At 38.5% G+C, this 15,737-nt stretch overlaps 1 pseudogene; it reads right to left on the bottom strand.

The window, feature by feature from the left end:
• Positions 1 to 5,898: 5,898 nt before the first annotated feature.
• On the bottom strand, positions 5,899 to 9,111 carry LOC133732619 (ribonuclease 3-like protein 2; annotated as a pseudogene).
• Positions 9,112 to 15,737: the final 6,626 nt, after the last annotated feature.

Here is a 15,737-nt window from a genome sequence, read left to right as displayed (position 1 = left end):
ACTCTAGTGGTATGTTATAAAGAGGTGACCTTAATTATCATGGAGATATTTGTGTTATCTATATTATAATAAGACACTTCAAAATGACCTCTTTTATCATTAGCCCTTATTTATAAACTACACAACAAACAAATAACCGAATGATTTAAACTAATGAATCATTACATATTGATCACATGTAGGGCTGTCAATGGGTCGTGTCGGGTTGGGTTCGTGTCAGGTCAAGGTATTTGTTTTGTCGCAAGAGACAAATCAAACCCAACCCATTTAATAATCGTGTCAAAAATTTAAACACAAACCCAACCTATTTATTAAACGGGTTACCCGTTTCCAACCCGCTTAATCCATTTAATAAATAGGTCGTGTAGTGTTAGACAAAATGACCCATTTAAAGGTTAACAATACGACCCATTTAACTAAAAAAATGCATAAATTGATTAAATTCTCTAAAAACTCCACAAGACGAAGTGTTTGGACTCAAAATGAACATTTTGGCCTAACAAGGCACGTCTTGGAGAAATTGAGCCAATATCAGTGGCTCAAGCTATATATTGTCGACAAGCTCGAAATATATATTTAGAGGCTAAATAAAGCCTACTATGGAAGTATGACAAGTCAACTTTAGTATATTTTCCTACTTCGGTTAGGAAAAACCGAGCTAGACAAGGAAGGAGGGGTGGCAGACTAACCAAATGAAATCTAAATGTGCTGAAACTTTCCAGATCCATTCTAGACAGCCCAAGGATCATTTCTTATGAAGAGTGCAAGAGCTTTTTTTGAGTGGAAGGCCTTCAAACAATCAGCCCAATTTTCTACAGAAGCAAAACTGGAAAACTGGACCTGTAAGAGGTCCAGCAGCATTTTCGGCCCAACCACATGGAATACAAATCTGAAAATTTGTCAGGATGATCTACACTCATAGTGGAACATTTCATATGAAGAAGTAGAAGACATATAATGAAGTCTTGTTAGAGAAATAATTGAAGGAATAAAGGGGCAGAAACTGACCTAAAACCAGCTCAATATTCACATGTTCATGTTTCCTACCCACATGAAGAAAGCTAGATGCTTTTCTCTTTTTCCTTGGATATATTTTTCTTCTACAATCTCTTTAATAGATCATCACCACTTCCATGTTGCTGCACCTTCATGCTTTGCTTTCATTTCATCTTTTCTCTATCTTTTCCATATTTTACAAGTGAACTTAGATCTACTTTCATTATTTTTCTTCCACTCATCATTTCACTCTTCTTTTTCTTCCCTATATAAACACATTCTCTTCTCATTCTAAAAACACACATTCACATTCAACAACAACATCTCTAAGATGATCTAAGTTCTCTCTAGAGCAAACCTCTCTAAGAGCAACTCCTCTCTCTCTCTTTCTCTTTCTCTTAGCGGTGATCACACTCCTAGTCCTAGTCTTCTCAGAAGCCGACTTTCAGTGCCACCAAACTCTCTGTCAACGTGCTTCGGTCCTAGTCTCCTCAGGAGCCGACGGTAGTGCCGCGACCACAACGGTTACAGAACCAGCCAAGCAAGGGTAACGCCCTAGCAACCCAGCCAAGCTAAAGTCACGCTTTAGCAAGTTCTCCTCACTTCCCGGTGGTTCTCGCTCTGCTCGATCTACAATATTGAGTATCGATTGTGTTAACAAGAAGAAAGCTCAGCAAAAGTCCTCGCCACGAGGCACAAAGAATCCCACGACGAGGTTGGTGCTCTCCTCGTCCACAATCGCTCAACAGAAGTCAGGTCAAGGGACACCCCCGACGACCGCACCCGAACGGTGCTGGCACGCCCGCGCAAGAAAAGAGACTGTTGACCAGCTGCAGCAAAATTGGAGCCAAACATTTTGGCACGCCCAGTGGGACAAGGTTAGAATTTTTTTTTTGAAGCACATTCAACCACCGGGCTTCAAAACAAACATTTTGGCACGCCCGGTGGGATAAGGTTAGAATTTTTTTTTTGTCATCATTGAGATGCCAGGGGAAAATCTTTACCAAAAGAAATTCCTAAAGTGAATTGATGGACAATGTTGCCACCATTGGCGATACCGCCATTAATGATGAGTTTATGCCTATTCCCATCCCAGAGGGGGCAAGCATTGATGAACAGCTCGCGATCATCATGGCCAACATCGAGAGGAATAAAGAAAAGCAAGCCAGGGACATGGCCATTTTGATCGAAAAAACAAAGCAGAGGTTTCGCGATTGGGACCTAGAAATTGAGCAGAACGCTCGAGAAGAGGTCATTTATGAGGCTGATTTGCCTATAGGTGGCAATCAACCTAATGGCCTCACTGGTGAATCACAGCCTTACATAGAGGCTACTTATGGAGAACGTCATCAACAAGATTGTTCTTCAGACAAGAAAATTGTCTCTGAACAAATATCTGATGTCTCCACTGATCAAGCCAAATATGTGGCTACTGATCAGATGCATGGAGGGCAAGATATGACCCATGATCATCCCTTTGATCAAGAGAAGTTGGCGACAGTTGGCGAAAAAGCCGATCTTGGGACACCGTCATCTCCCAAATTACAATTGAAGATCATGCCTCGTCAACCAACAAAGATACTTGGGGGGCAAGATGACTCCTCTCACGAGCCAAATTCCTCCAAATTCTTCAACGAGAAGTATCTTTGTTCTTTTCCTACAAGCTCTCACAGGAGGGATTTTTACCCTACCAATTTTGATACATCGGAGCTTGGAATGAAGCATAGATGGCCTCCCCCGTGGTCTTCTAGAGGTTAGCCAAACATGGTGCTGCTAGCTTCTTTCTTTCTTTGCTTTTAATTTTCTGTTAATTTTTTCGTTTCTAGTTTTCTTTTCATTAAAAAAAAAATCAGTTAAAAAAAAAAAAAATTGAATTTGGTAAGGGGTTGTGAATCATAACGGAATAGGTGAAGTCTCTTTTGTTAATATTGGCCTAAACTCCTTATTGGTGCCTAGTTCAGGTCCCTTAAGGTTAAGGGCGGCTTTTATTAACACTTGTTGAACTGTCTTCACACTTACGACCTTTCTCATCTTAGTAAGTATAGCCTATGTGAAATGGTGTCTAGAAAGGGGACAACGTTCATGACAGGTTCTTGAATCCAGAAGTGCGTGCAAATGGGTCTAAACCACTATGTGGGAGTAGCTCATGCCAAAATGGATTCTGCCTCTCTTGTTCGCCCTCCCCCACCTGGCCATTTCAGTAAGGTTGCCCAAAGGATTTGAAAGAAAATTTGTGTCTAGACGACTATACTTGGGCCGCATGTCTAAACCTTGATCCACAATGTCTTATTAAAATTAAAAAAAATACAAAAATACAAAAATACAAAAAGTGTTTCAAATTTGTGCGTCGCGGAGGATGCAAAAAATTGTGTTCTTGCCTAATAGTGGCTGGAACTTGCTAATATACTTAAGAGGCCATTGGTATTGGTCTGGGCACATATACAAGAGGCATTTAATATGCCTAGTATGGTATTAGCAGTGGAGGAGGTCAAATCAATATTTTTGCCAATAATTGTGGCGAAAGCTGGGTTGCGAATTGTTGGCAGCGAAGTGGTTTTAATTACATGGCCTCGCAAAGGATGGTTCGCAAAGGAAGACTGGCGATTAATATATGTATGCTCACTATGTATAATTAAGAGGGAGAGAGGCTACTGTTCAAGTAATTTTAGTCAAGCCAATACAAGTGGCTTTGGAGCAACAACATTATAAGAGCAGTGCTGATTCAAGACCTCTTCAGTCAAGACGAAGACCCTTTGACTTCGAGGTCTGGGGGGCAATGTTTGGACTCAAAATGATCATTTTGGCCTAACAAGGCACGTCTTGGAGAAATTGAGTCAATATCAGTGGCTCAAGCTATATATTATCGACAAGCTCGAAATATATATTTAGAGGCTAAATAAAGCCTACTATGGAAGTATGACAAGTCAACTTTAGTATATTTTCCTACTTCGGTTAGGAAAAACCGAGCTAGACAAGGAAGGAGGGGTGGCAGACTAACCAAATGAAATCTAAATGTGCTGAAACTTTCCAGATCCATTCTAGACAGCCCAAGGATCATTTCTTATGAAGAGTACAAGAGCTTTGTTTGAGTGGAAGGCCTTCAAACAATCAGCCCAATTTTCTACAGAAGCAAAACTGAAAAACTGGACCTGTAAGAGGTCCAGCAGCATTTTCGGCCCAACCACATGGAATACAAATCTGAAAATTTGTCAGGATGATCTACACTCATAGTGGAACATTTCATATGAAGAAGTCGAAGGCATATAATGAAGTCTTGTTAGAGAAATAATTGAAGGAATAAAGGGGCAGAAACTGACCTAAAACCAGCTCAATATTCACATGTTCATGTTTCCTACCCACATGAAGAAAGCTAGATGCTTTTCTCTTTTTCCTTGGATATATTTTTCTTCTACAATCTCTTTAATAGATCATCACCACTTCCATGTTGCTGCACCTTCATGCTTTGCTTTCATTTCATCTTTTCTCTATCTTTTCCATATTTTACAAGTGAACTTAGATCTACTTTCATTATTTTTCTTCCACTCATCATTTCACTCTTCTTTTTCTTCCCTATATAAACACCTTCTCTTCTCATTCTAAAAACACACATTCACATTCAACAACAACATCTCTAAGATGATCTAAGTTCTCTCTAGAGCAAACCTCTCTAAGAGCAACTCCTCTCCCTCTCTTTCTCTTTCTCTTAGCGGTGATCACACTCCTAGTCCTAGTCTTCTCAGAAGCCGACTTTCAGTGCCACCAAACCCTCTGTCAACGTGCTTCGGTCCTAGTCTCCTCGGGAGCCGACGGTAGTGCCGCGACCACAACGGTTACAGAACCAGCCAAGCAAGGGTAACGCCCTAGCAACCCAGCCAAGCTAAAGTCACGCTTTAGCAAGTTCTCCTCACTTTCCGGTGGTTCTCGCTCTGCTCGATCTACAATATTGAGTATCGATTGTGTTAACAAAAAGAAAGCTCAGAAAAAGTCCTCGCCACGAGGCACAAAGAATCCCACGACGAGGTTGGTGCTCTCCTCGTCCACAATCGCTCAACAGAAGTCAGGTCAAGGGACACCCCCGACGACCGCACCCGAACGGTGCTGGCACACCCGCGCAAGAAAAGAGACTGTTGACCAGCTGCAGCAAAATTGGAGCCAAACACGAAGAATATAAATGATTATATATAATTCATAAATAATTAAATCCAATAATTATAAAGAAAAATATTTTAAATTATTTAATCCTATGATCAAATACTCCCAACATCCAAAATTTCAAGAAGTACAACATAATTGGGTTATACGGGTTCACTTCGTGTTGGCGGGTTGACCCACCGCCGACCCGCTTTTTAATCGTGCGGGTTCAACTTGCTTTATTTCGTGCGGGTTTCGAGTCGTGTTATCAGGTCGTGTCGGAATTGACAACCCTAATCACATGTGTGCTAGTATTCACATAACCTTATACATAAGGAGTGCTTTATTAAAAAGAAAAACAAGACGAAGGGATATTTACCGGCCACTAAGATTGTATCTGGGCGTACGTATTCTCTCAGTAAGGTCATCTTTTAAAGGAAAACACTAAAAATGGCAAATTAAATAAGAGTAATGACTCCTATGCCTTATGTTGACATAAGCAAAAATTCAAAATTTGCCATTTTTTGGAAAACAGTTTTAAACATTGAAATAAAAAAAATAAATAAAAAAAACTAGTCTTCAACATGCCGCAGGTTAACCTAATGACCTCATGCTAAAGCAGATACTAAAACAGGCTAAATCACTGTTATTTATTTTAAAACAATGAATAAAGAAAAAAGATTTTCCTTGAACCAAAAATCTGAATTTTTACTTGAGAACATAAGAGAAAAATTAACTAAAACTTTGAAAATACAAACAATAAAATAAAGATTGACAGTTTATTTATTTAAATATTTATACAAACTAAACCCAAAGCCTCTACTCTTGGGTAAACAACTAATGGTTGTTAGTTACTCATAATTACGATTACAAATACTTATTTTGAAGAGAAAACACATTACACACGACCTCTACAAGATGAATAAAGCACACAACTTCTTTGGATTTCTTGCTCTTTGAGATAGTATTTCTCTCTCAATTTTCTAATGCAATCTAAAACAACTTGAGAGCCTTATATAGGCTTCGGACTTTGAAACTTAATTCAAAATAACCTAAAGGAGTAAGGATTTATAAAGACCCATGTGCCTGAAACGCATATGGTAATATCAAGTATCATTTTTAGAAAACTACTGCGTTTTAGGCACATGAGTGTTTCATACGTACATTTTTAGGGTCTTGCAACGAGCGGATCATCGAAAAAACTGCAGAGTCCTCCGCATCTTTTACTCTTGATTTGCATCTCCAATCATATATACCAGACCTATAGTTACCATCGATTTAAACATCTTATCATGTGGAGGACCCTCTTCATGCTCAATGCTACAATAGAAAATAGAGAAGGATTAACATAACAAAACACCTGCAAAATTAGCAAAATAATTTGTTACTTGGCACTGACCCAAATTACGTAACTAGTAGCTAGGAAGATCTTCTCTAATCCCTATAGTATCAGTCAGCTCCATAAGAGAAAAACGCTAGAACTAGAAATGAATTAGAGGTCGCAAAGAAAAGAAGGATCAAACAGGCCATCTTATCAAAAGAAAAGTAGTAATAACATTATCCCTCTACTTATATTCTAGGCTTTTTTTATACCATATGGAGAACATAGCCCCCCTGCCTGCAAACTACTAATTAATCCTACTGGGTCGACTCCAACCCTCTCAACAACATAGAAAATTTAAAGTACGTTTGGATCTACCATGCCATACCCACAAAAAGCAAGGACCAACACTACATAGTGAACTTATGAGTAATAAATCGAATATTCAGCTGTTAAAGAAAAAGCTTGCACATTAAAAATGGGGCATTTTGCTATCTCTCGAGCCCTTTCAAATAACAGGACAGGGCTGAAGCTCTTTGCATCTTGCAGCTTGAACCAAAACTCAGCCATTAACTACCAACTTACAATTTATAGAGAGTGCAAAACCAATTGCCAAACCCTTAATTAATTCTGTTTTATTATGTTTTCAGTATGGTTATTCTGTGCATCAGCTACAATATGTATCTTCGCCACTAAGATATACGTACGTATATAGGGGTTATATGGGGCTGGCAAAGTAAATGTAATAGACCTTGGGAGACTCAACAAAAGAAAGAAATAAGCATATCGTAAACTCAAATTTCTTCAATTAAGTATAGATTCATACGTGTAAATTGGTTGAGGCCACCTCTTCTCGGCACAAATCTTATGCAACTCATCTTTTGCTTTTTTAACAGAAAATGGCCGATCGATTTCAGCAATAACTTCAACCAGCGCATCATAAATCAACTTACTCAGAGCCATCTCAGCAGCATTGACCTTAGCACTTCCTTTCTGTTCAGCCGAACCCAAGGCAACACACTTCCCATCAATATTACTCTTCATCTTACCTCTCCCGTACTCGATACTGACATGCTTCCCCTGCTTCTGGCAAAGTTGATGCAACTCTGTCACAGGATGAGGTTGTTGAACAGGATAAGATTGTTGCTGCAACTCTGTCACAGGATGATGTTGTTGCACAGGATGAGGTTGTTGCTGCAACTCTTCAAGAGTAACTATAGGCTCCAAAACATGCTTAAATTTCTGCAAATGTACACCAATAACAAGAACTAATAGCTTCTACACAAAGATTCTGTAACTAATAGCTTCTATACAAAGATTCTTTTTTTTTTTTTTTTGCAAACCCAATTCCAAGGCTTTGAAACTAATTTTTGTGTATATAAAAGAAGCTCAAGTACGTAAGTACCATCCATAGTTGTTCCAGATCAAAATTCAATAAATAGCACCAGCCACAGACTCCACAATATCTGCAAGAACTTTAGGGGCTTCTACAGACCGTCCAAATACAGGCGTCTTCTCCTCTTCTCGTCTTATAGCTTCAGTAAACTCCCTAACCTAATAGAAGTTTATCAAATTTATCCAGGAAAGCAAAATCCAAAATTCTAAACAAGGTTTATACAGAAAATTAAACTGTATTTTCAAAGTGACCAACAAAAACCAAAACGACTCAACACTCCTGAACTCTCTGTTATTCATTTTCAAATATACACATATATACCTGATAATCGAGAGCACGAGTTGCAGTGCGGCGAAGGTAGGTATAAAGCCCATGTCTCACAGCCATACGTGCGAACTTCTCGTTGCTGACGTTAGCGGAACGTAGCCGAGTGAGATCGCCTTGGTCAATTACAGGGTAAGCAAGGAAGAGGTCTTTACTTACAGCGAGGTCAAGAACGGTGTCGCCGAGGAACGCGAGCCGCTGATACGAAACGGCGTCGCTTATGCGGCAGGAGGGGTGGATGAGAGCTTCCTCTAGAAGCCTCTTGTTCTTGAAGTCATAGTCTAGGATCTGCTCCACGGCGTCCACCGATTCTTTCATTTCCGGCAGGCGGAGTGGTGCCACCGCCACGGTGGGGATTTTCTCGTATCTGGGGTTCATCTTGCAAAAGATTCTGGTGGAAAAGTTTTGGAGAATCAGTAGGAACATTGTTAAACCAAATACAACTTTGAGAGTATCTTTGTCCTGAGCTAGCAAAATGATTTGCGACCATATTAGCTTCCCTGAAGACATGATTAAGTGGTGACTTGGAAGGAGTTGCTATGAGGATGGATGTCTTATACAAGAGTAGAAATGCGCCAAGGAACTTTGACATTTAGGCGGATCATTTGTACGTGAAGCGGTGAAGGAAAGAATCACGTTCGACTTGGAGCTGCTGTAGATGAAGTCTTTTGGCCCAAATTAAGCCTCTTTAAGACCCATGGCTTCAGCTTGAAGAACTATAAAGAACTTAGTGAGGATAGGAATTTAGAAGATGCTCTAATTCTTTGCACAGGATTCTTTGTATATGAAGGTGGCACAAAACTTGAGTGCTAGCTTATCAGCTATAGTGTACTGCCCTTTTGTTTCCCTTGTTTGTTTGTTAGAAATGTTTTGAGTCTGACCTGGTGTTATTCATTTTACAAGGATTCCTCCTTGTTTGTTTATGTCTATTCAAATGAAGTGCCTTGCACTATGCCAAAATCCTTATCACACTACACTTTTTAGACAACGAAAAAAAAATTTCCGTCGTGTGATCACTGAAACTGCTTCACACAACAGGTTTAATGAGATTTAGTTGTATAAGGAGGTTGTAAATCAATTTTGTTTGGGTCCAAAATTATTGCACAACAGTTATAAGGATTTGACTGTTGTCTGAATGAAAAAAAAATTCCCCCTCACCTTGCTCAAATTTGGGTCAAAATTTTGACTCACCTTGCACAACAGTATAGTTGTATATGTTGTATGAGAGTAAGTTGCAAAATAACATACGACACATTTTGATGTCCCCGTTGTGCAAGTTTGGAAGAAAATCACATGTACCCCAAAATGTGAGTGAGTAGCCCCCCGAAAGGCCAATATTTGTAAGCTCCTACAACGGAATTGCTTATTTTTGTTGTGTGAATGTGCGATGGTAATCCTAGGCGGGAGAAATTTGCACTAGGCGGGAGATTTGGTAGTTGGATCTTTAAGCTGAAGTTTCATTGTATATTATCAGATAACCAAAATTAATTTGCATGTGTGTCTGAATTGGTTATGCAAATAAAAAACTAAACTTAAATGCACTTGATCTACCGCACTCTGACAAGCTTAATAGGGCATATTGTCTCCCATCTTCGAGAAAATAGCAAAACTTAAATGTACTCGGCCGTTTTCAACACTTAGGAGCTAGTCTTCGACAAAAACCGGAAAACTCATATCTCAAAGCAAAACCCGCGCCGTGTTCTTCTCTTTACGGATCGAACCCATCTTCATCTTGAAACCTATCTTCTTCTCATAACCCATCTTCTCAAAACACCATCTTCTGAAAACACGGGATTAGGGTTTTCAATTTGGGAATTTGGAGGAGGAGGAAAAAGGGGGAGGGGGGAGTTTCTCGGTACATTAATCGATAAATCTGGGTGAAGAAGATGAGGAGGAAGACGAAGACTCAACAATAACAGCAACAACGAGCTGGGTTACTAGGAACAGCAGCGGAAGAAGATCATCGTCGATATCCTCTGCCCGAGGTGGTCTATTTGTCAAGGTAAAGTTTGGAATTGGGCAGAAATACTTGAGCTGCATGTGTTTCAATTCTATTTTTGTTTCGTTTAGGAATTTAGGGTGAGTGACTTCCTTACTTGCGACTGTTCAATCGTTCATATTCATTGCTCCTTGACGCATTCAATAGCCTTTGTACAGCTCTGCATCTGGTATATCATTGTTGCAATATAAGTGTACAACATCAAAGAATCTATTTTGTTTTGGTTTCGATATTAGAGTTGTTTGTTGATATCATTCCTTGGTTTTATATTAGTCTTTGACATTAGGTTGTCAATGTTGATGAGTTCTGTTTTTGATAAACATGTGATAAAGAGTTTATGATTTGAAATTGTTTGCTACGTTAAAGAATTCATCATTAATTTCTGCTACCTCTTTGTTTGGTTTCGTAGCATAAATAAATAACCTGAATCAAGTTTTCTGAATTGGGTAAATGCTGATTTCATTTTGAGGTGTTAGATTGAGATAAAGTTTACATTTTGTTGTTGTTCTAAAGTTGGTTTTGGTTTTCGAGTTTCAGGGAGGAATCGAAGTTCTAAGAACAACAAATGTGGGTCGAAATTTGCTTCTGATTCTAAAAGTGGGTCTTGGAAGAAAATCGAATGTCAATGCTGTAGGATACCATTACCCTTTTGTTGAACTTTAGGTGTGTTTTTTTGGCTCAAAGACTATTCGTATTATGAGCTCAAATTGCAGTTCGTTTTTTAATGTATACTAAGCAGTGTTTGAGAGCAAAAGAACTTAACTTTTTTAGAGGTAGACTAGTATGAGAGTGAAACTGGTTTTCATGTTTTCTTTACATGTAGTAATTAAGTTAAAAGTATAAATAAACCGCCTTGTGTTCTGTTCTTGTAATTAAGATATGTAATTGAAGTACATAGTAATGCGAACTGGTCAATGATGGGGCTTATATGTTGAGTTATTTTCCCACTTTTGACAATGTGAATAACTTTGATAATGCATTGAGTTTTGGTGAAACGTAGGGATTTCAGTTCTCTATTAATTTAGTCTGGATATGCTTTTGGTTTATAGAAAACAGGAGTAATTAATTTTGAAGCTCCGCCTAAAATTCTCGGCTCCATGTTTTGGTTTTGGTTTTGCTTTTAACCACTGCTTTTGTTGTATAGGGTTTTATCCATTAGAGTTGGGAGATTCAAGCTAGCTAGAGTTAAGCAAGAGTATTGCTGGGAGCTTAACTGGTAAGCTTTTCTGTCAAAAATGATTCTTTGTATTCTTTATATCTTTCATAAAAAATGGTTGTGTTTTTTATGATCAATGTTGTTTGTTTTTTGAAATAGGCTGCTATATCTCTGTGAGGGCAGTAAGCTTTTGTAGAAAACAATAAAATATTACATCAAACTAAGTGGAGCATCTTTATTAGTTGGGAAAATGTTGTCCAAACATTTTTGTATGGTTTGACTTGGTGTCTTATGGTTATGCATCACCTTAATGCATTGATCTGCATTTACCATGATTAATTAATGCATTTTGAATGTATAAGACAGGTAGGCTACTAGAAGTGTATTAAAAGAGATGCATTTCGTCATCCATATATTTATGCTAATTGTTGTTTAGGGCATGTATTGACTGAACTAATTGGATGTTGAGTACCTATATATTTCTTAGCACACTTAAGCTACTTTTTGAATGAATTTTTGGTCGAACAATTTTATTTTTTACTTCTCTGACAGATAAATTGGTTTATATAGATGCTTTGCTTAGTCACTCGATATCGGAGTATATATAAATGCATGTTGCTATCTTTTTAAATGGTTCGGTAAATGTAGGTCTGTTTTCTGTTATAAATTAGTTTCATTTAATGTAGATGGATAGGTCATGGATGCATGTTGATAGGAGGTCTTATGAATATAAGCTATGAGTGAAGGAGTTTTGTCAGTTTGCTGAAACTTACTGACTTGGTGTAAATATTTGTTATCAGGTACCTCTATGATCAGTTGAAGGCTTATAAAATGCTTGACATGGTTGCATTTGTTGACCCTTCACTTATTGGTGTTGTGGGTGTGGGAATGGAACTGTCAGGGCCCAACATATGAAAGATAGGCTTGTAACTGCTAAACCAGGGCAGATGTTCATGTTGCCATATAACTCGGGGTAAATTCACGAAGGTTTGCAAACTTTCATATGTACCTTGTGTCTGAACATAAAAATTTAGTGTTCAAGATATATGACATTTTGCATGCATGTAGTGATCATTGGACTTTGACACTTGTTGATTCGGACAAAGCAACCGCCTATTTTATGGACCCGCTAAAAAGGTGCTTACCCACAGGAGATTGGATGTCTATTGTGGAAACGTAAGTCGCTGGTTTACATGCATATTGATCACACATGACTCAATTTTATAAAATCTGTTTAATACACTTGTTGCCTCCTTTCCTATATGGTACATCATCGATCATATTGTTGTTTTGGTGTAGTGCTATGCGTATGTATAATGCTAAAAAGAAGAAACAAGGCCGGAGTTCAGTCCAATGGAAAAATTTGGCTGTAAGCTTCACTACTTCTGATTTTCAGAAAACAATATTTCATTTTGTTCGATTTCACTTGTTGAGTCATTTGCTTGTGTTTAGGGCATTCCTCCTCAACCTAGCAACAAGGAGTGCCGGTACTTTATCATGCGATACATGAGAGATATCGTTGAGGATAAAGACATGTCATTGTTTCCTTCCAAGGTATCGACATATATAGCTATAAATATAGTCACTTCACTCAATTTCTCAGAACTTTGTTATTATGTCCTTGCCTTATTCACCAAAATGATTAACTAATCCTTTTCATATAATAAACTGATTTCAGTGGGAGAGGAGAGGCAGCAGCCAATACACCCAAGCAGATATTGATCAAGTGCGAAATGAGTGGGGGAAGTTTGTTGTCAACACATATGTGCATGAGCCTTGAAGTAGCGCGCTTGGTGCTGGTACATTTTTGATAAGGAAAGCATCTTTTTTGTGCTTCTCTGCTGGTACATTGGCATGCACCATGTGGCATGTTTTGGAATAATACATATATGTGTATCAGCTTTTTGATGTCCCAAGTAGATGGGCATGCACTAGAATGCTTTTCTTGTTTAAAATGTTGGCTTCTTTGATTGGGAAATGCACCTCTTTTGCTTTTGAAGTTTAAAGTATTGGTTAGATTACTCATTTGATGGTTTACAATATTCGTGTTTGATGAAGTACTGTTCATTTGGTAAATATTGAGCAAATGAATGCACAATCTAATTCAGGAATGGGATGTTCAAATGATCACACAACATAATAGATATAATGACGACTGCCTGTTGTCTGAATGGTCAAAAATGAGGCAAAAACTGATTGCAATCATTCATATCACACATCGGTTTTTAACAAATCAGTGTCTTCTAATTTCTACTCACACAACAGAAGCAACTAAACTCAATTGTCCTAAACGTTAATCATACAACAGAAGCAAGTGAACTCTGTTGTCCAAAAACTAACTCATACAACATAAGCAACTAAACTCTGTTGTCCCAAATGTAAATCATACAACAGATATAGTCTAAGCACTGAAGTTTGAGGATCAATCAGACAACACAAAAAATAAAAGTATGTTGTCTGATATGCTTAACATACAACATCTTGAAACCAAGCACTGTTATCTGAAGGCAGCGCCTCAACTGCTGCGCAGCTACGCATGGCATCTGCCGAGCCATCACACAACAGTTATAACACATACCCGTTGTCTGTGTGTTTCTCAGACAACTGTGTTCCACCGTTGTCTGATGAAACGGCTAGCTCTACAACGGTGTTACTCCAAATCACACCACAATTTTGGCCCGTCGTCAGATAAGGTTTTTGGCATAGTGTTGGTTGATAGAAACATTTTGTTTTAACTATTCAAGGCAACAAATGATTTGTAAAGATGTTAAGGCAATAGTATTACTTTATTAGGATTTGGTTACTCTAAAGTGAGGAGAATATGAATTTATTTTAAGTTCATAAAATTTAGATTCTCGGTCAAATCTAAGGGTTCTAACAATTTATACATTATTTTTCTATTAATTTTTTTTTTGTCTAAACCCCTGTTAATTTGCCGTTAACTCTAGAACAAAAAAAAAACAAAAATTGAGGATTTCTCGTCTTCCCTTCCAACTGGATTGACATTGTAATCAAAAAGTAAGAACTAGGTCGCACATTCAAGAATTCGGAGTCATCTAATTCGGATCTTCGATCTTTCTTCCTCACTTCCTTTTAAGAATCGAGATCAGGGTGTTATATTGTTTCTTCTCCACAAGAGATTGTTGGTTGGCCTAATTGCTATTTGAGATCTTCAATCTTACGATCACTTTCTAATTGCCTCCATTTTGTTTCCTTCCTACCCAGTTTGCCCTTTTCAGATTTTCTTTCTGTTTCTTTAGAAATAATGGGTAATTTGATTCAGAGTTGTTACATATAATGGGTTTTATGTTTAAATGAATAATGGGCTATTCAATTGTAATTAAGAGATAAATTGAGTAAGAGAAAAGAAAGGTTCATATCCCCACACTGAAAAATTCCAGTTCATGAGCATCATCCATTTTATTTTGTTGTAAAGGTTAACGGAGAGATAGCCATTTTAATGGATTAGAGGAGAGAGAGGCTCTAGCTTCTCTCTTCCTCTTCAACTAAACCCTTCCGTGGTTTTATTCCGACCTGCTTTCGTGGTCGATCACTCTGCCCCGGCGGTGACAGGTTTGTTTTTCCCTTAGGTTTTCTTCCTTTATCCTATCACCCAAATCTTCCTCATCTATAGATCTCAGATTACCTATCCCTACCTTTCTCCCAATTTTCAACTCTCAGTTTCTTCACACAATAGGTGCACGTCTCCCTCACCAATAATTTTTTTCAACGAATGTTCACCGGTTCGGTGCTGTATCGTATGTCTTACAACGGCATGTCAGCTATTCCGCTGCTGCCTTTCTCGATTCCTCTTTCTTTTTTATGTTTTCTTTGGTTACCGTTCTGCATGGCATTTTCTTGCCTGGCGATCTGTTGATGGTGTTCGATGGCGTTTTGTCTAGTTTTGAGATTTGGTTGTTGGATTCTGCATGGGATTTGGTGTGTTCACTGGTTGCAGTCCTCGTGGTGTCTCTGTATCACGCAATGGATCAGTTTGTGGCGGTGTTAGCACCAGCTATTTCCTTCTCCGTTGGGTCTGCAATTAGGCTAAACCTGTGGTGGTGCTCCGATGTCGGGATGAACTGGGTGTATTCCAATTTTCCGATGGTAAACAGTACTGTGACATCTCTGGGTCACTTAACTAGTCGACAGGTGGCTGGTTATGTTTATGCTGCTGTCCTTTCCTCCCTTGGAGGGTTTGCTACTTGGATGGATAATGATGGGCTGTTCCCACTTGTTTTCTTTATCTTTTGTTTGTTTGTGTTTTCTAGGCCTGGGACTTTAGACCCGAGAACCGGACCGAGTCGAACCGAAAACTCCGGTTCGGTTCGATTCCTTTAAAAAAAATACCACATTTTGTTAAAACCCGAACCGTTTGTTCTCTTACGGTTCGGTTTCAGTTCCTTCTTCTAGA

The sequence above is a fragment of the Rosa rugosa genome, chromosome 2 (assembly GCF_958449725.1).
Source record: "Rosa rugosa chromosome 2, drRosRugo1.1, whole genome shotgun sequence".
NCBI lineage: Eukaryota > Viridiplantae > Streptophyta > Magnoliopsida > Rosales > Rosaceae > Rosa > Rosa rugosa.
The sequence above is the reverse complement of the archived record's forward strand: the minus strand, read 5'-3'. Positions and strand labels throughout refer to the sequence as shown.